Below are 22,536 nucleotides of genomic sequence, written 5' to 3'. Positions count from 1 at the left end.
TAAAGTCAATTTAAGACTTTGAGATCAGTAATGTGCTCCCATTTCACTAACAGATTTCCTATCAAAATGATACTTGTACAATATATAGTTAGTAATGATAAAACTCTCGAAGTTTCATTTTTTTTCTTTTTGGCCTTGACCTCCACGGTATTTCTAGTTCATTTGTTTGGTATGTAGTTATTGTACTAAGCTTGGTAAAGTAGAACCATTTTAGAAGTGATTCTTCTGTGAATCAATGTTATCATCACCATCACTGTAACCATGACTGTGACCATAGTAATGCTAATGATGATTTTGACAGTGGATGGCTACCACAGTACTGATGTTATGCATTCAGGCATTCCCTTTCTTCAGAAGTCTGCTAATGAATCCCTGAACCATCTTAGCTGTAAGAGGAAAATGATGAAAGGAAGAAAGACAATGCAAGGAACACAAATACTAAAACAAGACAGAGAGAGATTAGACGAGAGGCTAGGGAGAAAGAGCAAGACTGACAATCTCAGTAAATAAGAAGGCCTCGGAGAGGAAGCAGATAAAAATTCCTGCTCATCCTTTTCATGTTTACCATCCCAGTTGTAAAACTAGAAAACACCCATCTTGAGTATAATAACACAAGGACTTTATGGAAATACCAAAGGTCCATCCACTCCAGAATCCTACCCTTGGTTCAGGAAAATGTAAAATAATTTCTTGCTAGTTGATTTCATTGAATTCATTCTGGTATTATGAGAAAAGGTGGTGGGAGTGCAGGAAATGGACAACCCTGTTCTCTGGCCATTTTTCCTATGTGCATAATTGTATAAGCCTATATAGCAGGCCCTTGGTATCCACTGGGATTTGGTTCCAGGATCCCCCATGGATATTAAAGTCTGTGTTTATTACTTCCTTCAATAAGAGGATATTTTACATTTATAATTCAGTGCAGTATTTAAATAAAGAAGGAAATTACCTAGACTGGACTTTTCTCACAGTTTAAGGAAATTGTTGTTTAATGCTTCTTTATATAAAAATGGTTCATTAAATGTTTTTAGATTACCCTTTTAATGCTGCATATCATATGAGGAAGGTCTGTGGAGATACAACCCACATATATGCTGAGTGAAATGCAAAGTATATTAATGCAGAAAATTGTTTTGGGTTAACTCAAAGCAGCTGCTATGAAACTGGATGTATTTTAAGTCACCAAAGGGCACATTTGGTACTACAAGTTGGTACAAAATAAATGAGAAGTGTTACCAATTAAACAAAGGGATCATAATAGCTGAAACCCCAGGGAAAATGTGTACATTTTAAAATTTGCCATAGGCAGTTTTCATTTTGTTTTATAAGTCAGGTTCATAGAGTGGGCATACTAGACTAATTAGACATTCTATTGATAAATGAATTGCTAGGCAATCTGGAGTTAGTTCAGACAATAGGTATCATCATGTTTGAAATTTTCGTGTATGAGGGGCACTTTATATGTTGTTAGCCATAGTGCAACTTTCTTAAATTTTGGTGTGTGTGTTCCTCATGACCTCAAATGAACCCTGCTAGCCATAAACTCTAAGGCAATACAACATGTACTCAGATGAGGTCAGCCTCATGGGATAATACCCCTTCAGATAGTATGGGAGTTGCTAATTGGACTAGCAACACCTTCCACACTGAGAAGGATGGGCGATGTTTGCGCACAACTCTATAAGACGAATATCAGGTTTATCCCTTCACACTCCCCTGGACTATTGACAGATCAGATTATCTCATCTGTCCTAAATAATGAAACCTCTTTTCTTTAGAGATTTCATAGTCAATCAGACAGCTTTGCAAGGAGTTCAGTTTGGGCCTTTAAAAACCCCTAGAAATTCTGTGTGCTACTTTGGATGTCAGGAGGACTCTATGTCACTCTGATCTCTGATCTAGCTCCAACATTTCCGTTCATCCCATGTGCTCTGAACAGCAGTGTTTCACTCCATCTCCCAAACTGGATTCCGGTAGTAAGCCTAGTCTTTGGTAAGTATCTCCATTAGTGATGTCTGGAACCTATCCCCAAGCTAACCCCTGATTTCTCAAGCCTTGAATGAGTGTGTGTGTGCATGTATTGCTGTGTGATTCTTCCCCTTTTTAATAAAACTAAGATTCTAATTAGAGATGCCTGTCTCTGCTTCATTTCTTAGAACTCCCCCGGTGTGTCAGTATACAAATCAGGAAGTGATTTCACTGGGTCCTTGTAGCTGGCCCAATTTCAATTTTGAGCTAATTAGAAATTCCCCTACATAGAGTTTTGGCTACAGTGTCTTATTCAATTTGATTAGATACACACATTTTAAATTCAGAAATGCTTGGCTGCCTTCCTCTTTTAGTGTATCTCACTGAGCCATAATGTCTGTGAAGATGTGAACATATGTGTGAGCATGTGGACGGGTGGGGTTATGTTTGCATGAAATGGGAAAGAAAGTGGAAACAATTTTTAAAGTAAAAATATTTTTCTGTTTTAAAATTGGAGGTCTGGTGACACTGTGTGTGTGAGAGAGAGAGAAGAAGAGAGATGTGTGTGTGTGGGGGGGGGGATTTTCCTTGGAATTTTCCACCCCTTAGTACTAACTTTATTTTCCCCATTTTTATTATGTTTTTGTTTTTTATTTCTATTTTTTTCTTGAGTTTTTAAAATGACATCCTGGGATGTAAAAGAAATTGGGGTGTGTAAAGGTGAGATTAATGCTCAGTAAAGTGGAAGGCAGCAAGGAAAAGGAAGATTGCATTACATATTGATAGATTCAATAAAGGAAATCATAGTTCTGATTTTGTAGGACCGGAGCAGGGTTGCTGATGACAGGGTGTCTTGGAGGTCTCTCATTTTTAAGATCACCTCAAATTGAAGCTGACTTGATAACAAAAGGAAGATGACATAAGATGCCTTACCTCCCTATTTTTCCTTCCACCTTTTTGAACTTCTCCCATCTCTCTTCTGCTTCAGTGCAGTCAGGATCTTGAAGTTACTTGGCTCATTTTGCCTTTTTTTTTTTTCCAGTGATCTATCTTGTTGGAGGAACACAATATGTACTTTATTTTCCATTATTCAATTATTGCATGGCTCAGAGACAACTCAGCCACCACCACCCCATCCTATATGTTGGCCTTGGATCTGTGTGGTGGATTTGCTATGTAACAGATTGCTGGGGTGGAGCAGACCACACCATTTTGCCTATGGTGACCTTATCTTCTCTTTCACCCAGTGGAAGAGAACCATGTCCTTTTCCTGGCTCAGATTTTGCATGTTAATAAAAATCAAATACTGATTTTTCCTTCAATTGAATTGATTTGTGATGGATATTTCTGTCTCCCCACAGTGGGGATGTAATGATTTGTAGCTTATGCAGCTGCTTAGCTGTCTTGATATATACTATAGTGTTATAGAAATTATTCTCCTGGAGAGTAACATCCGTAATAATCTGTAATAATCATAGAATCATAGATCTGGAAGCGACTGCAAGGGCCATCCAGTCCAACCCCCTGCCATGCAGGAAATCCAGATCAAAGCATCCCCGACAGATGGCCATCCAGCCTCTGTTTGAAGACCTCCAAGGAGGGAGACTCCACTACACTACGAGGAAGTGTGTTCCACTGTCAAACAGCCCTTACTGTCAGGAAGTTCCTCCTAATGTTGAGGTGGAATCTCTTTTCCTGCAGCTTGCATCCATTGCTCCGGGTCCTAGTCTCTGGAACAGCAGAAAACAAGCTTGCTCCCTCCTCAGTATGACATCCCTTCAAGTATTTAAATAGGGCTATCATATCACCTCTTAACCTTCTTTTCTCCAGGCTAAACATACCCAGCTCCCTAAGGCGTTCCTCATAGGGCATGGTTTCCAGACCCTTCACCATTTTAATCGCCCTCCTTTGGACACGCTCCAGTTTCTCAATGTCTTTTTTGAATTGTGGTGCCCAGAACTGAACATGATGTCAATATTAGGTTTCTAATAGTTTATGGTACCAAGGCAAAATAAGTGGTCCACTAGTCCTTTAATTAGAATTCGTGACCTAAATCTAATTGTGGATCCCCTATTGAATCAATGGGAACTCAGTGAGGTAACATGTAAGTTCCTTTGATTCAGTGTGTCCACACCAGTTTGAGACAGGCAGCTATGGGAGAAAGAATGGATTTTAGAGTGTTTTTTAAATATTGTTTTATTTTAAAAAATGTATATTGTATTTATAAATTTGTGTCTTTAGTCTCTTGTATTTGTGCATTTTAAATATGTGGAATATATGTATATACTTTGCTTCTCAGCTGTTTGGCTAATATCAAGTGTTGTGTATGTCAGGGATGATGGGAGTTGTAGCTCTTCACCTCTGGCTCGAACTCACCACCTGGTTGTGCACCGCGCTGACCAGTTTTGGCCAGTGGTTATAGCTTAGCAGAGTTACAGAGAATAGGCTGAAGACCCCGACAAACTCTCCAAGCCTTCTCACTCTTGCTTCCACAGAAGTCTTCACCCTTCTTCAGGATCCAGCTGGTTCTTGTAGCTTCACCCAAGACACCAGACAACTCAGTATTCTTATATAAAAGATCTACTTTATTCTACTATATACAGCTCCAAAACTATCCAACACAACAATACTCTACTCCTCACTATCCACTACTACCCACACTACAACCCACAAAATACATTGGGATGTATAGTCATTATTATAGTCAATGCATGGTACCACCCACTGTTGTCTGTTTCCACCCAGTAGGCGTGTACACCATTCTCATTGGTTCTCTTGGTTCATCCCACAATTAATGATTTCATCATCTCAGCCTTGACCACTTAACAATTGTCAGGTGTGTACAATTATCCACTTTACATTTCTTGTCCTTGACATTCAGGACTTGTTAATTGTATTACCATTTACACCTGTGTGGTTCTCAGTTGGCTTCTGCTGAGTCACCCTGACTCTCACATACATCACCATACATGTTTTATTTCATTTACTGTATATCCCATGTTGCTTTTTTCTTAACAGTGTATACCAGAACTACAAATGTGAAGGAAAATTCAGTACAGTGTGCTCTTTCCTTACACACGGGATCCGTTCCAGACCCACATATAAGGCAAGTTTCACGTGTGCTTGAGGCCCATTGAAACTAATGGGACTTGTGCACACGGCACGGGATTTCCTCACTGTTGTGCGGCTTTCAGTGTAAGCTAAAAGCCACGTATAGCACGCCCGCGTATGATGCGAGCACCACTGTACTGTATTTATCAATTCATTCTGGTTGCAACGCCTGCTCATTTTTTCACTAGTACTCAGGGTTCAGGGTTCACTAGTTCAGGACAATGCATTGTACGAGGCCTTGCACTGATTACAATATGTCCTAGACCTGCTCATTTTGTATGTTACTTTTATCTTTCCTGGATTCAGCCGTAGCTTTTTCCTCTTTATCTGTCTGACTCTGAGCACTGGTTCATGTGTCTTTTCTTTTCATGATCTTATGTAGTGTTGTCGCATTCTGCTTGAGGTCCTTAAAAATGGTTGATATATTTCTGTTATGAACATCTGGAGGTGTTATTTATTCATTCATGTATGTGCACTTCAATAAGAACTCTGAGGGTAGTGACAAGTGACCTGGAGCTCAAATGTCAGCCTAAATGAAGAATTCCTTGTTCTTTTGAATACTCAAGGTTTTGCAGACTTTGGAGACTCTATTACAGTCTATGATTGAAAAGTCACCAGGGTTGTTTCTCTAACTGCCCTTTTTTGAACCTGGTTCAAGCATAGCATTGTTAAGAGAGCTACATCTTACAGATACACTGAAATATGGGAAGAGGATGGAAGTGATTCATTCTGTATAGTTCTTTTTTTAAAAAAAATATAACAACCTAACATTCTCTCAGTTTTGCCTTAGGCACAGGGGCTTTAGTTCTTCTGGATTTGCCATGGGCAAATAGAAACAGCAGAAAATCCAATTGGGTAATGGGACAGATATCGTCACCCAGCACCAGCCTTATTAAAACAGCAATATTATTCTTTTTAAAAACTTGCTCCTACTAGCCCTGTTTTGCAACACCAATTCCAGTCCCCCCCCCAAAAAAAACAAATTAAAATATCCCTTTCCTCTGCCAAAAACCTCTACCATTGTTTTCTGCCAATATGCAAATCTATAAGCAACAAGTCCCTTTTACACAACACAGTGGAGTTTATCGCATTCAACTTAGAACGGCCCCCCGGCGTTCTTAAAGGGACTGTTCTGGGGTGGGGGCAGTGGGGAACGCGTGTATTTGCACAGCGAGAATGCCACACCACCGCCCGCCATTCCCCCGGCTGATTTTCTAGAACCCTTTCTCAAGCGATCACGAAAATCGCGCCCTCTGAACGCTTCCCGAACGGAAGGGAATGCGCGGCGGCGGCATTCTCGCTGTGTGATATACAGTGTTCCCTGGCCCTCCCATCCCCAGAACGGTCCCTTACGAATGCTCAGGGGTCTGTTCTAAGTGAATGCGATAAACTCCAGTGTCTCCCAGCTAAAGCTACTCTTTCTACCTCCTGTGTTGCTGCTCTTGCACTTGGCCCATTCATTGCCACCACTTCCACCTTATGTCCTCCCAACAATGGTGCCATCACTCTGTCCGCCCACCACCCTCCCCCCCTCCCCCCTGCTTTGCTGCCTTCCTTGAAAACTGAAGGAAAGAAAAATGACATTGTTCCATAATCAAGTTTTCTCACTGCCTGGCTATCGTCTCTATAGTGCTGGCTGCAGACAACAGCACAATTAGTTTTTCTTCACCTCCCTTTTTGAAATGAGTTGTAGGAGGAAGGAATGGAGGGAGGAGGAAGAGTGGATCAACAGAGAGGGGGAGAGACTGTTGGGTTTTTGTAATCTCTTAATCATTTTGACCTCACAACTGTATTTTTACTGAAAAACATTTTTTCTACTGTAAACCCAGTAAACCGCGGCCTGGGGGGGATGGTCTTCAGCCCTTCTAAACTACCCTCTACTGCCTTAAAACTGATCAAGATCTACAAGCATCTTCACTTAGGGTTTCCAAGACAAAATTGTGAAAATTTGAGGAAGTAGAACTTGAAATGCCTATTAAAAATTGCATTATTGACTGATATTGACTGCATGGAAAAGATGGAAGCTGACTTACTTCTCTTTGCAAATATTCTCTTGTCCCAGATTCACGTCCAGCATCTGCACATCTTGTAACCTGTCTACCCACCCACTAAATGTGTCTCTCATTTTTTCCACTGAATTTCCCTGTGGCATTCCAATCTTATCCTTCATTTCATCTTGTCTTAGAAATAGGAAAAATTTAAAAGTCTTTCAACATATGAATCCGTCCTTTATCCTAGCATGTCTGCTTGTGGAAACATGTTGGGATTCACTACAATTTTTTCTTTGCTCTGATTGCTGGGGCTGGACACATAGCCCTTTTTTTTTGGCAAGCTCATTCCTTACTCATACTTTAATTGGTTGGACATATACAATGGCCACTGTCTAACTTACAAACTACTTTTGAATATTGGGAGAGAACAGCGTCTATATGAAGAAAGAAAAAATGATATGATATTATACTTTTATTCATAGCCTGTTTTTTCCCTGACAGGACCCAAGTGTTCTCCTCTCTGAACATCTTCCAGTTAACAACATGATCAGTGCTAATCTTGTGTTACGTGGGAAGATGAATCTTGCCATTCCATCAAAAATTCACAACATCACCAAATATTTACTCTTTGTAACCAATAACTGTGTTACAGAATTGTGCAGGATCACCTTCATTAATTGAATTAGTCAATTTCTATCATGTTGTGGTGTGGTGGTTAGTGTTAAGTTGCTAATTTAATGATTGTAAGGTTGTAAGGTTGGCAGTTTGAGGCTGAGTGCCACACGATGTTGAGTGGTACTGTCACTAGTCCCAATTCCTACCAGCCCCAGCAATTCAAAAGCATGCAAATTCCGGTTCGATAAATAGGTAACATTGGAAAGATACAGCATTTGTGCAGTCATGCTGGCCACATGACCATGGTTGTTTTTGGACCTGTTGCTCTTCAGCTTAGTAATAGAACTGACACTGCCCCTTATAGTTGGCACACTAGACAATCTTGTCAGGAGAAAACACATTAAGTTCCATTTTTACTTTGCACTTCAGTAATCAGGTATCTTCAGGTACAATCATTTGATACAAACATGGCTTCTCTACGATTTTTCTGTAAAATGCTCGGGGGATCTTTGTTAATTTGCAATATAAAAATGATCTAAAGATGAAACATAAAAATCACCAATTTATGCAGAGATTAGATGAGCTATCAGAAGAATCATAGATGTGTTTCCTTTGTCAAATCTCAGTAACTTCAGAAAAAGCTGCTCACTAGTGCAAAATTTTTCTCCAGAATTGATCTATAGCTAGGTGCCTGAATGCCATGTCTTCACTAACTGCAGCAACTTCAATATCAAAATACCTATCAGTATATGAAAATGGAATAAGTAATCTTCCAGGTCATTTTTATATAAAAACAAGTACATTACAATACATACAGGTCACTCCCACTCCATTGTGCAGCCTGAGGATGTGAACAGGATCCTTGAAGAAGTGAGGGCCACCACATTCATACTGGATCCTTGCCCTTTCTGACTTCTGAAAGAAGCTCGAGAAAGACTGGCTGAGTGGGTAAGGGAGTGGTGAAATTTCAATGCAACAAGGCAGTTTCAACTCTGCCTAAGGAGCCCTGGTGGGCTGTGCTGAAAAAGACCTCCCTGGATCCACCATCCTGGATAACTCTCGGCCAGTCTTAATATTATCTAGATCATTTCAGTCTGGCTTCAGAACCTGACAATGGGACAGAGGCAGCTTTGGTTAGCTTGGTGGATGACTCTGCAGCTCAGTGGATGGTCTTCGCAGGAAACTGGAGAGAGGGAGTGTGTCCTGCTGGTTTGCTAGATTCTCAGCGGCTTTCGATATATCGACCATGGTATCAGAGCCAACTTTCTGGATGAGGTTTTGGGACATGGTTATGCAGAGGTTCTGGTCTTTTTATTGGTGTTGGGGGACTCCTGTTTGACCCCCTGTCATTGGTCTATGGGTACCTGGGATTCTTTCTGCCCCATGTATTTACATCTATATGAAACCCTGGGGAGGTCATCCAGAGTTTTGGGGTGAGGTGTCACTAGTATGCTGACGCACTCAACTCTAACTCACCTTCCATCTGAGAAGCTGTCTCAGTAATGCGAATGAGGGCAAACAAATTGACGCTTACAAGACATAGGTGTTCCTGGTCAGTTGTAAGCAGATCAAGGAACAGGTACTTTGCCTGCGCTGGATGGGGTTACACTCCCCTGAAATCTCAGGCTCACAGCTTGGATGTGTTCCTGGACTCAACTCTGAGCTTGGATGCCCAGGTTGCAGCAGTGGCCAAGAGTACATTTGCACATTAAACTAGTGTGCCAGCTGCCCCTGTTCTCGAGACGTCAGGTCTGGCTACGTGACACACACCTTGAATATCCCATTGGACTATTGTAATGCACTATACATGGGTCTAGTTGGAAACTTCAGCGGGTTCAAAAAGCCGCTAGAATGCTGACTGGTCCAGTTACAGGGAACATGTAACTCCCTTGTTGAAACGCTTCACTGGTCCCAATTGTTTCTGGGCCCCAATTCAAAGTGCTAAAATGACCTATAGTCCTACACAGCTTAGGTCCAGACTATTTGAGAAACTGTAGCTTCCCATATGAACTTACCGAGCCCTGAGATCTTCAGGAAAAGGCTTTCTCTTGTCCCACCATCATCACAGGCTGGTTTGGTGGAGGCATGAGAGAGAGCCTTCTTGTTGGCTGCTCCCACCCCTGTGGAATGCCCTTCCACAGAAAGCAGGCTGGCCCCCTCCCTGTTGCCTTCTGTTGGCAAGCAAAACCACGTTTTATTCAGTCAGGCTTTTAATGTGTAATCAGGGCTTCTTTTTTATATGGGGTGTTTGTTGTTTTATGGGATGAGTATTGTAGTTTTTTGTGATTTTATGTTTGCTTGATTCTTATTGTCTTTAGGTAATGGTTTAATTCTTTTTTGTAATACATTTTTAAAGTGTTTTTATTTGTGAACTGCCTTGGGTCCCTTTCTGGGAGAAAGGCAGCCAGCAAAAAAATAAATAAATAATAAATATTTTCTGTATCCAGTTATCTAAAATGAAATCAAATATATTGTTAGTAGCCTATTATTTAATTTCCAGTATCCTTTATATATTTCTTTATAAGATTCCATGTGTTGAATCAAATATATTAGTAGAAGTGGCCGACATTTTTTTCTGTATTTATATATACTGGTTGGCTGAATCTGTGAAATTCTTTTGAAGAATATTTGATCCAAATTCATTTGCTTTTCCACCTGAAATGCATTATCTTCCTAATTTCCCATTTTATACCTCCAACTAATGATATCTTAAACAGATATAATGGAATTTTATGTCTACCCCCCTCTCTTTCATAGTAATCTTATGCCTCTGATACTTGTTAATGCTACTATGTTCATGAAGGCTGGCCATCATATCCATAATCAACTCTAGGCGACAAAGATCTGGCAAGATGGTAGGTCTTATTGGAAGTGGGGCTGGGAGCTGCACGTGGCCATGGCTTGCACTCTGCCATTAATTACCTCTATTTTCTTCTGGTCAACTCTTCTTAGTCCACATTTTATGGTAGGTAGTTCAAACTTGGATTTATTGAGTCCACTGAACAATACAATTTCAGATTTGACCTCTAAGATCCAGAGTGCAACTCGCATTGGCCTCAGTGATCACAGTAATTAAACATTATTCCTTTAATATGTCAAAGCAGCATTTATCCTTAAAAAGCTCCTTATTGTCAGAAATGTACTTGCCTGAATTGTCTGTTGGGAGCCCCTGTGAACAAAATAAACTGTGAATTCGTAGTCATCTTTATCACACTAATTCTTCCCAAGGGACCCAGATTTATTCATTACAACATCCCAAGTCTTAAGCATATTCAGATAATTGGATCCCTTTAACCTTAATGATGTTGTTTAAACCCCTGTTCAGACTAATGGCCAGAAAGTGGGATTTTTAGACTGATTTAAGTATCAGAAATTAGAGCAATAGACTGTGAGAATAGTCCAAGCTTCTATCTAAGCTGCTGACACCTCTCAATCTTGCCAGCAATCCGGTTGGAAATTGTTGTAGTGTTTTCTTAGGTCGTTCACAAGTTGTAGTGATTCCGTAAAGCAACAATTTGTATTTATGTGATGAAAGGAATATTCACAGTTTTCTTATTCTAGAACAAAGAAAGGATGTCTCATACATCCTACTGAAAATGGTCAACCCACACAAGCTTTCTCACTCCTTGAAACTTTTTGGAAAAAAAAAGGAAGGAAATAAAAGGAAAAGGAAAAGAAAAGGTGTACAAAAATACCTGGTTTACTGCACAAACCAACATTTTGTGCAAAAAGATTTTTTTTCCAGAAAAAGTTCCAGTGGCAACAGTCATTGAAAAATGCTCTCTTAATATTGCCCAGGAGCAAGAAAAACTTTTGAAATTACTAATTACTGTGCATAAAAATAAGTGAAGAATATATACCAAGTATTTAACCTTCATTGCCACTACATTAAAGTTTCAACAAAGGGACCATAGTTTACAACAGCTTATTCTGATGTGGTCCATTTTAGGGTGCATCCACACTGTACACAATATAGCAACTTGATATTAATTAACAACTATGGTTCAGTCCTGTGGAATGGTGGGATTTGTGGTTTTGGTGAGGCACCTAGTGGATTCCTTTCAACTATAACCATAGAGATGTTGGGCCAAGAATTCTATTACCTCCTAAAACCCAAATTCCAGGGTTCCATAGGATGGAGTCATAGCCTTTAAAAGTAGTATCAAAGTGCTACAGCTAAGTGTATGTGGATAATCGATATACCTTTAGGGATTATGCTGAACTACACTATAAGGATTATTGGCAATGAGGGTGGAGCTGCTTTAGTTATCAACACCAGTTACTTATTTATTTTTGTTTCAGTCTTTCTTTTTCTTACTATACACAGCATACGAGTTGGAAGGAGTGGCCAGCATGTGTCTGTCCAGTTAATATGTATGTATGTATATGCATACAGCTGTTTGTAGGGAGGGTTTAGGCATGTGTGCTATAGACTGACCTGATCCACAGCTTTCTCATTAAAGTAGGTAAAAACTTAGGGCGAAGCAGATGGCCCAGAAGGACAGCCTCTGGCTCTCGACCCCAATTAGGCCCTCCTGAAGCACTGCTGTCTCGAGCCGGCAGCCCGCAATAGTGGATTTACTGTGCTTCTAAAAGGGCTGGCTCTTGCCAGCATGGCATGCCTCGACCCACTTCCAGCTGTTTGGGGGGCATGTGTCATCTAACACGCCATGCCCCCAAAGCTGCCCTTTTGGCCCATGTGTTCGGGCCTTAATTACCCATCATTTTCAAATCATCCTATTTTTTGGTGGGTGGTGGCTATCAAAGTGCTGATAACCTTGGCCATTGTGTGTCTAGTGACACTGGACTGGGACTGGAAACCAGGATTCAATCCCCACTGAGCCATAGACCCACTGGTGACCTTGGGCAACTCACATTCTCTAAGCTTCAGGGAGTCAAAGACAACTCCCCTGCTGGACAAATCTTACCCAGAAACCCTGCAATAGGGTTGCCATAAGTCAGAAACAACTTGAAGATACACAAGAACATCAGCATACATTTAGAAATGCCTACCTTTGGTGAAACTAACATTTAGAAAGGTTTTTTTTTTTGAGGAAAATATACTTAAAATAACTTCACTGTGACCTTTGTTCAGTTTTTTTTAAAATGTTAATGAATTAATTCAGAATTGCGATAGAGTACATTCTGAGGATATGCAAACATGATAGTACTAGAAACAGAGGAATATTCTCATTCCTAACTCATCATGAGAGCTTTTGTGCATTTTTAGAATTTGTGGTTCCTTGAAAGCTCGCTACCTGCATACAACTCTTTGCATCCAAGACAATGTTTATGGCCAGTTTATGATCCCACTTCCTCTCTGCATTTAGTGAATATGTATGGGGAAGAATCTGTGAATATATTTCTACTCACAACTAGTTTGTTAGGTAAGACAGATCACTCTAAAGGGAAAGATCAAGTAAACATCATAATAGGTGAGAGACATTGTAAACATTATTTTGTGCTGAGGGAGAGTTGGTATTTAAATCTCAATGTGCCTCATCAGCTATCGCCCAAGGCCCTAACTGCTAAGAAGAAGAAAAGCCACAAAAACAAAGCAAAAAATTTGATTTTCCATTTGAGAACACAAAAGGACTGTTTGGAAACTCTCAAACTGTGTCTACCTACGCATAGCTCACAGACACTTTGTTTGAATGTGATGTGTGGGGTGTGCAGAGTTTTTTTTATTGCCAATGTTGGGTCATGTTTTACAGGTTGTCCTCCACATGTTATGTAAGTTGGATAGTAAGTTGTCCCACATAGAGCGGGGGGGAGGGGGGACCACATTGTGAAATCTGTTTTTGGAAGATAGCATGCTGTTGTTTTATGCATTTTTTGGTGCCACCAAATATGAATATTTACATCAATATGGCTATCCTTAAATTTGTACTGAAGAGCACTGTACTACTTTACAGGGTACAGTTCTCCCCTAAGATTCTTGTGGCGTTATGCCACCATCCTTCTTCAAGGAGTGAAGACTCCAGGAGAGATAATAGCAAGTGGTTTCGGAGGGATCTTTAAAAGGCCTTGTTTGTTATTCTGTTGCTTCTCGACTTTGCAGCTTCCTCTTTGAGTTATTGCATGAACGAGTGATGTTTGCCCACTTGCTTGGTAGGCCATTGAGTTGTTAATCTTAGTCTTCAATGTTAAGCAGTCACACTTTATTTGGGATTACATTTTTCTCTGCTCAGTTTATGATATGCCCTACAATTTTAACCTTCTGTCCAGGAGGAATTCAAAATGTCCTCCATTTGGCATGACCTAGAAGCATGAATTTATATTCATATTATGTTTTTAGTCTTTTATTTTGTAATATCCTACATTTTTTTCTCTCCTCTTGTGGTTACGACTTCTGGTCACCCCACCAGGATCCTGGATCATCCGATATGGCTCTTCACGACATCATACAGATTAGAAAACTGGGCCAAAGCTAACAAAATGAAATTCGACACGGAAGAAATGTAAGGTACTGCACTTAGGGTGAAAAAATGAAATGCACAGTATAGGATGGGTGACACTGGCTGAATGAACTACAGTGTGAAAGGGATCTTGGAGTCCAAGTAGCTAGACCCTAGAGTTGAATATGAGTCACAGTGCGATGCGGCAGCTAACAAGGCCAATGCGATTTTAGGCTGGCATCAATAGCAGTATAGTGTCAGATCAAGGAAGTAGTAGTGCCACTCAATTCTGCTTGGTCAGGCCCCACCCTGGACATACGTATCCAGTTCTGGGCACCACATTAAAAAGGACATTGAGAAACTGGAGCGTGTCCAAAGGAGGCGACTAAAATGGGTGATAGGTCTGGAAACCATGCCCTGAGCGAACGACTTAAGAGCTGGGTGTTTAGCTGGTATAAGAGAAGCGTTAGAGGTGATGTTTTAGCCCTTCTTGGGTTTTTTTCTTTTTTGGGCTGATATGATCGCCTATTTAAAATTTGAAAGGATGTCAGTGAGGATGGGAGCAAGCTTGTTTCTGCTGCTCCAGAGAATAAACGAACAATGGATGCCAAGCTCCAGGAAAAGAGATTCCACCTCACATCAAGAGGAACTTCTGACCAGTAGGGCTGTTACACAGTGGAACAAACTCCCTCGTAGTGTATTGGAGTCTCCTTCTTAGAGGTCTTCAAACAGAGACTGCATGGCCCTCTGTCCGGATGCTTTGATCTGGATTTCCTGCCTGGCAGGGGGTTGGACTGGACGGCCCTTGTGGTCTCTTCCAACTCTCTACGATTCTATGATTCTGTGATACTATTTCTGCCTCCGTCCTCCTTGTATCCAGGACAGCACTCCAATCAAAGGGTTTCTGAGGCATGGCAGATTGGGGTGCTAGGCAAATTATGACCCCAGTACTCTCTGGTCACAGTGTGCACAAGACAAGCAGCTAGAGAGACCCCTTTGGGGTTTGCCACAGGTGCTTGTCTCCAGTGCATCCTGCCATAATGAGAATGCGCAGTTATCATTTCTCACTACTTCAACTGCAACATATTGGAACTTGTCAGTTGGGGTGCTGCCTGACTTAGGTAGTGTTTGAATCCCAAGAGCTACAAGAATGTATGTCCAGCTACATCTTGTAACTATTAAACAGGGTGCCTGGTGGTGTAGGTCTGTTTATTTCCATATTGGTGCTGGAAATTATCTTTGGATGCAACAAGAACTTTCCACTCACCCACCCAAAACACATCTTGTTTTAGCCAAAAAACAAACAACAAAAAGCCAAAAAAGAAAAAAAAAAAAACACACAACTTATACTTTAACTTTAAAAACATGGGGTGTGTTTAAGAAGGTGATGGTGTTTTGTTTTTTTAAACACCACAACTACTTCTGTTCGCTTCCAGTTTTGTATAAACAAAAAAATGACTAGAACAGCTGTCTGAAGGTTGTGGGGAGAGTATGTTTGCTAGAAGCTCTGAAGTTAGTTGCTTTCCCTGGTTTAAGTGATGAGATCGATAGCATTGCTGTAACCTGTAAGAGAAAAAGATGGGGGGTCTCCCCAGCTGTTGTGCCCATTTGATTCATCTAGTGCACAACAGCATTTAACTGAGTGCTGTTTTGGGGGGCAGGTGCATCTGATTCTGGAATAGAGAGTTCTTGGGAGGGGTGCAGTATTACATCCTTATTTGCTTGACTCTGTAGACGAAAAATTATTCATTCAACTATCTAAATGCCAGAGTCAAAGAGTTCTGCAATTTGATTCATTGTATGGCAAAGTTGCAAACAATTTGATGCATACTGTGGAAACATTTACACACAGATGCCTCCTTCTTGCTGAAACAAATAACTTTAGATTAATCAACATAATGTAGGATACTTGCTTTTTGGAAAAACAACAAATACAGATCAAACCGATTAAACAGAGAGGTTTTCAGCAGTTTGCTGAAGCACTTGAAATAAATGGCTTGATCTTAAGAAATGACATATTTCCCCATAAAGGTATAAATCATGATGATGAAATGTGGTGTGTCAGGATATCTCGTTCTTAAGGTCTTTTTACTAGCATAGTGTGTTTTGCAAGCTCAAAAAGATGGAGTCAGGATTAGTGCTTCCTATTAATGTGAAATGTTGGTGGTTGTATCCTATTGGAAATCACATCTCTGACTGGAATGCAATTTCTTATGTTAATGTGTGAATTTCCTTGTATTGCTTCCTTAGTGAAAGAAGGGCATGCAATCAACCTCTCTCTTCACAAGACAGAACCCAGCAATGAAGCGTGGCCAGAATAAAGATGGGCATTAGGAGATGTAGGTATTCGCTATATCTAATAAGAGGTTGCCCATTGTAGCCAGGCCATGGGAATCGCAGATGCAAGCAGCAGGATGGTAAAGCAGGGGGTGTTGTGAATGCTCAGCCATGCGGGGCTAGGGTAGGAGGAGCAAATAAAAAATAATAATAAGAAAAAACAAAGAAAACAACAACAACAAACAACAATTATAGGTGATCTCCGTCCCGCTACAAAATACACACGGGGCGGTCACAAGAGTAAAATAAAGTGTCGAACCCCAACCCAACCCCCCTAAAATATAATAAAACAAGTGTAGAATAAAACTAAAACATACTTAAAATTCTACTGTTTTTACTTATATGTGTAGTGTTGAAGCTATCACAACATTTATAGATGTCTGATTTCTGAACAAAATATAAAAGTGTAATTAGCAAATAATGTATATGTGTTCACTGTGCCATCTAGGATTACCAGAATTAAACTGTAGAGGATTCATGCAACTTTAAGAGTTATATAGAGGGAGTTTCATCAGGTGTTGTGTTATCCATCCAAACATGGTCTATCGTAAGGGATTGTGGAGTGAAAGCCCACATGTTTAGAGTGTTAAATGTTTCTTCCCTTTCTGTAATTGTAGGTAATGGGCAACAAACAATCATTTGGGCAGCATTATGCTTGTAATGCTTAAACCACCTCACCCTTCTCAGTCCTTATCACCTTGTTGCAGTGATAATGTTGCAGAGGACAAAAGGCCAGTTGTTGTGTAGTGGGTGGCTCATTAACATTGGATGTAATACCCTTCTGTTTATCCATACTCGCTATGGGATATGAAGTTGCCATAGATTGCCCACTAAATTTCATTAATTTGTAATTTCTGTGGCAAGTCATGATATTACAGGCAAGTTACAGCATGAATAATCCTTGATGCAGACACATGAGGGAAGATGTAGGTCTTCTACCCACATTTATTGGTGGCTATATCTGAATAAGCTTGTCACGTCCTCTACATTTCATATCAAACAGATGATAAGGGGTTTTGTAGAGCTGTGGCAACTAATCACCTCATTTCCATGTTTCAACATTGTCAGCCAGTTTGTGGCACCCTTGGGTTTTTAAGTTTGATTTAAATACGTCTCAAATGGCTCTGGTGGTGTTGGCTCACGAATTTACGGTTGCAGTTCTGAGTGGGATTTGCAGCACTTCACAGCAACCTGTTGTTTTGTGACAAAGTTGTTTGACTGTTTGGATTTATGGGGAAATAATTCTGGAATGGAGTATAATTTCCCTCTGGCAATTACAGTACCATTTGGTACTTTGCCCTAAGGGAAAATGAATGTGCAGAATCTTTCTGTGGGTTCAGTTGCAAGGAACAAAACAAGGTCCAAAAGCATTTGCCACAATGCACAAATGCTTCCTTTAAAATGAGTATGCTAATTCATTGAGAGCTCTTATACATTTTAAAAAATGACTATTTAGTATTAAAAATTAATGTCTATGTCAACCAGTGTGGATACTATGGAAGTTACGTACAGTATGTTAGGGTTTGAAGGAATGGAATTTCTTTGTGGTGTAGTTAATCAGAGGTAATATATAGAATTCTGATTTCAAAAATAGGCAAAATATGTTGCTTTTTCTTTTTGCACTGGTGTTCACTGGTAATAGAATACTAAATCTTCCGTGTTATTAGTAGTATCAGTTTAATAATATGAAAATTTGTGGGGTGGCGTTGTGGGGGCACAGACTATCATAACATCATTAAACAAGGTTCTAAAACCTTTAAACTGAAATGTCATAAAGTGTTTGAGCTTGGCCGGATTTTGAAACATGAGCTTTTTGCTGGTTATCCTTATTTCATCAGAGATTTTACATGATATTACCATGAATGTTGATGTTGCAGCAAATTGAGAATAAAGCAATATTCCAAACAAAGAAAAACTGTATGACTTTGTATGTAATCAGCCATTTCCGTTTGCTATATTTCCCAACACTATCCAAGATATATACAGTGAAATACCAAATAGCGCTTGTGCTTCTCTTTCCCATCAATACAGCGATCTTATAAGTGTTGAGTAGTGCTGCTGACCCAGTTTCTTACTCAAAATATTGGCATCTCTTTTCAGTTGAAAACCCTGAGTACAAAGAGATTTGATTGCTAACATTTGATAGATGATGAAAGCTATTTATTATTTTCCTCTTTTCTTTCTTTCTTTCTTTCTTTTTTATTTCTTTCTTGATAAGATATGGAAATAATGAGAAGGAACAATCGACACTGTGTTGATCTCCATAGTTAGTGTGCTAGGGGACTCCAACATCCATGCTGAGACTGCTCTTTCAGGAGTGGCTTAAGACTTCAGGCCTCCATGACAACATGGGTCTGTCCCAAGTAGTATGCTGCTGGGCACAGTCTCAGCTTCATGCTGCTGGGCACATTCTCAACTTGTTTTCCATGCTGGATGGCTTGTGGTGATCTTGGTGCTGGAAAACACTTCGCCCCCACACACCCCTTTCCCTGGACAACCACATCTAACACCTTTTTCCCTCATCTTCTAGACTTCCACTGGGACTCAGAACCTCCACAGATGGTCCCCACTGCAGGAGGCTGATGGGCAGATCCCCGTTGCTCTTGCCGGGATTTTCCTGTTACTTTGCCAACTGATCTGTTGCGTTCTGGCCAGACTTCTGGAGGGCGAAATGCCAGGGCCGTGCGAGACCAATTGCTCCCTGCCATCCCCCTCTTATAGAGTTGAGCCAACCCACTCCTTGTTTCCGAACGTTGCTGTTGACTGAGAGAGGGACCTAGCTACCCATTGGTGCCAGATTGAGTCCAAAAGCTTAAGCCACGCTTTAATGGGGCAGGTTACCCCCCCAGAGATAATCCTTGCTCATTGAACAAACTCCACTGGTTTCCTTTTGTTTTTCAAATGCCCTGCCTTTATGACCTATAACGCCCTATGTGGCTCCAGATCCAGTTAATGGCCCCCAAACCCATAAGTATCTTCCTTGCTATGACGATGGCCTGGGCTCTGAAATCATCTGGAGAAGCCCTTCTCCTCCGCCCCATACCATCGCACGCATCGTTGGTGGGCCACGAGCAGCGGGCTTCTCAGTGGTGCCCCCCCAGACTTTGGAGCTCCCTTCCCAAGGCAGACCAAACATGACCCTCTTCCTGTCCCTTCCATTTGTGGCTTAAAACCTTTCCCCCCCATTCCGCTTTTAAAACAGTTTTATAAACACTGTTAGCGGGGCTTCTTTTCACTTTACACATGTTCACAAGAACTTTTTATCTTGTTAATTGCCATTTTATTTCCATTGAGGTGTACATTGCTTTACTACTGTAAATCCTTTTAATCTATTTCGTGTCATGTTTGCCATGTTTTCATTGTAATTGTGAGTCCCTTTGAGTCCCAGTTTTGGGGAGGAAAAGCACGCTAACATTAACAGATACAGTGGGCCTAGTGCGCCGCACACTTGGAGCCTCTATACAAAACCCCTACCAGGAAAAAGCCCACCCTAAACACCAGTCGTCTGTTCTTCTGGAAACATGATCATTTATCTTAACTGTTTTGTGGACTCTTAGCGTAGGACGAGCATCAAGCGTTATCTACTCCAGTCCTCCTGCCAGTGCTGGCTCTACAAGTCTAGCCTACTTGGCCCGTGCGCCCACTCCCCCATCCTTTTCCTTCACCAAAATCCTCCACCCACCCCAACAGCACCTCATCCTCTTCCCACTACCCAGCCCCCCCCCCCCCCCCCCCCCCCCCCCCCCCCCCCCCCCCCCCTTTCCTCCCCTTTTTCTTTTCCCCTCTCCCCCCCCCCCCCCTCCCTCTCTCCCCCTTCTTCTTCCTTCTCCCCCTCCCTCCCCCTCTCTCCCTCTCCCCTCTCTCCCCCCCTCCTTTTTCCCTTTTCAACCACCTTACTCCATTCCCATTACTTCCCCAGTCTATCTGCTTATGAAAACTGCATACGTTCATCCATCGCTTCATAAAACCTGGGTCTGATCCTAGGGTTCGTTTTAAAACCAAAACAGCACCACTAATGCACCATTTGGCTTTTTTAAATCTACCAGCGAACAACCTCATCTTAATCACGCCAGATTTCCGGTTGAACCCAGTATGCTGGGCGACACGGAGAGGGAGGAGCCACAAGGAGGACACATACGGCCACCCAATCCCTTCTGCACCTGTGGTTCAGCAAACTAATGTGGAATTGTGTTTTCACAGAGCCAGCACTAGAGAAGCCACTGTGTATGCAGGAGAATTTTAAGGGCTTTTTGAACTGGTTATAAAACTGTGGACAATGCCCTGAATGCCAACTAATTTCTTCTAACACGACTCCTTATCGATTCACCATAGCCCTGATTTTGTGACTGCTGCGCGCAAGATGCTTTTTTATGGAAACACATGTTTTTAACAAATTATAAATGCACCTTGAGTCAGTTTCTCTAATTGCCTAGACACCCGGAAAAGGTTCTCGGAGTAACTCGTGACTGTCCACTGCTCAGCGGAAAAATGCACACAACAAGATTGGGTGCCTGCCTCGTAGGGACAATAGGAGGGAAGGTTGGCGTGCGGGTGGGGGGGGCAGCGGCGGAGGTGGGTGCATCCAATCGAAGAAGGAACCAAGAACGTCTTTATTGTGCATCGAGATGGTCAATATGTGTCCTCAGAATATACACTAGAACTTCTAAGCTAACGGGCCAAGGAAGGAAAAGGAATGGGGCCTGGGCAGGCTGCCAAGACGTGACGCTATTGAGCATATGGATAAAGTTGCATGGCTCGCAAAGAAAACTACAACAATTCATTGCTAAAGCATATATTTTCTCTCTTTCTGTTACACAACCATTAAATTGTTGTTGCTCCCTCCTGAATTAGCGATTCTTAAACTTTCAAGCATCTTTTCCACAATGATAACCTAAGAGTTTATACGAATTGCAACTTCAGACTTACTACGATCATTTCATGCAAAGCTCAAATTGAAAAATGAGAACAGGAATGCCTTCGGATTGTTACTGCGACTAATTGAACTAATAACCTTAGTTTAAAATAGTCCCAGGGGGACATTAAGAATTTATTACGCCTACAGACCGAGGCGCAATTAAAAACAGATATAATTTCCCTTTACTAGCCAAAACAACAAACAAACTTAAAAAAAACTCAAAAAAGATGAGCTTATGCCATTCATACTAAAAGTGTCCAAACAATTATAAAATGTGATTGACATAATGGCAAGAAGCAATTAATGTCTTGATTGGACCAAGAAAAAATGCGCCACCTATTTTTCTAGCAGTCACAAAAGCATCTGCAATTTGATATAAGGCCTATGACAGGCTTGTCTTCATGATATATGTAATACAAAAGATAATATGAGCCTGACCCACATTTCATGTATCAGATACTTGATTAGGAAGGAGAAGAAATGCTTGGCAATAGTTTACTTATGTGAGTGAGGTGATTCAGCAGGTTTCCTTGTATGAGCAAGATGTGATACCATAAGAAATGAGATGAAACATTTTAAATTATGTTTGTTTCAGTGGGGATAGGGGAAAGTTTTGTTAAACACATGCTTGAATTTAACTGCTCACTCTATAATCGGCCTTTAAAAGTGTTGGACGTTGGTGCTATCTTGTCCTTTATTTTTGTCTTAATTTAATGTTAATACAAGAGTTCAGTTTGTTTCTGAACAGCAATCATTGATGAATTCCACCTGTCTACGTTCATAAAGCCAGACAACCTTTGCTTATAGATTTATTGAACTTTGATCCGTGTTTACTCGTTCTGTTTCTATGCTTGTTCAGTTACACAGGTATCTTTCCTTTCCTTTTATGATACGGCTTAGCTGACTGTTTGAGTTCAATTGTTTCTAAATTTTATTGTCAATTTTTACGCACTATTTTATTGTCTGCAGCTGCCTTGGCTTCCTTTCTGCGGAGCGACGACAGGCCAACACCGAAAGCCATCCTTACATACCATACTACCTACCATACCTAAGCCAGCAAGTAAGCAAGCCCTCTTGCCCACCCTTTTCTTGTCAAAAGGCAGCCACAAAAAACCTATATTATCAATTATACACTGGAGCTGTTGTTTTAAAAGAGCTTTTGGAATGGGGAGGGGCGACCCTAGTTCCGAACAAAGTTTCC

The 22,536-nt window shown here is 41.0% G+C and overlaps 1 protein-coding gene across 1 annotated transcript in view; it reads left to right on the top strand.

Annotated features, from left to right (window-relative positions):
• TRHDE (thyrotropin releasing hormone degrading enzyme) overlaps positions 1 to 22,536 on the top strand; it is a 332,065-nt gene that overhangs the window by 261,999 nt on the left and 47,530 nt on the right. The gene's annotated exons all lie outside the window — the stretch shown is intronic.

This window comes from Sceloporus undulatus, chromosome 5, assembly GCF_019175285.1.
Source record: "Sceloporus undulatus isolate JIND9_A2432 ecotype Alabama chromosome 5, SceUnd_v1.1, whole genome shotgun sequence".
Taxonomy (NCBI): Eukaryota; Metazoa; Chordata; class Lepidosauria; order Squamata; family Phrynosomatidae; genus Sceloporus; species Sceloporus undulatus.
The sequence above is the reverse complement of the archived record's forward strand: the minus strand, read 5'-3'. Positions and strand labels throughout refer to the sequence as shown.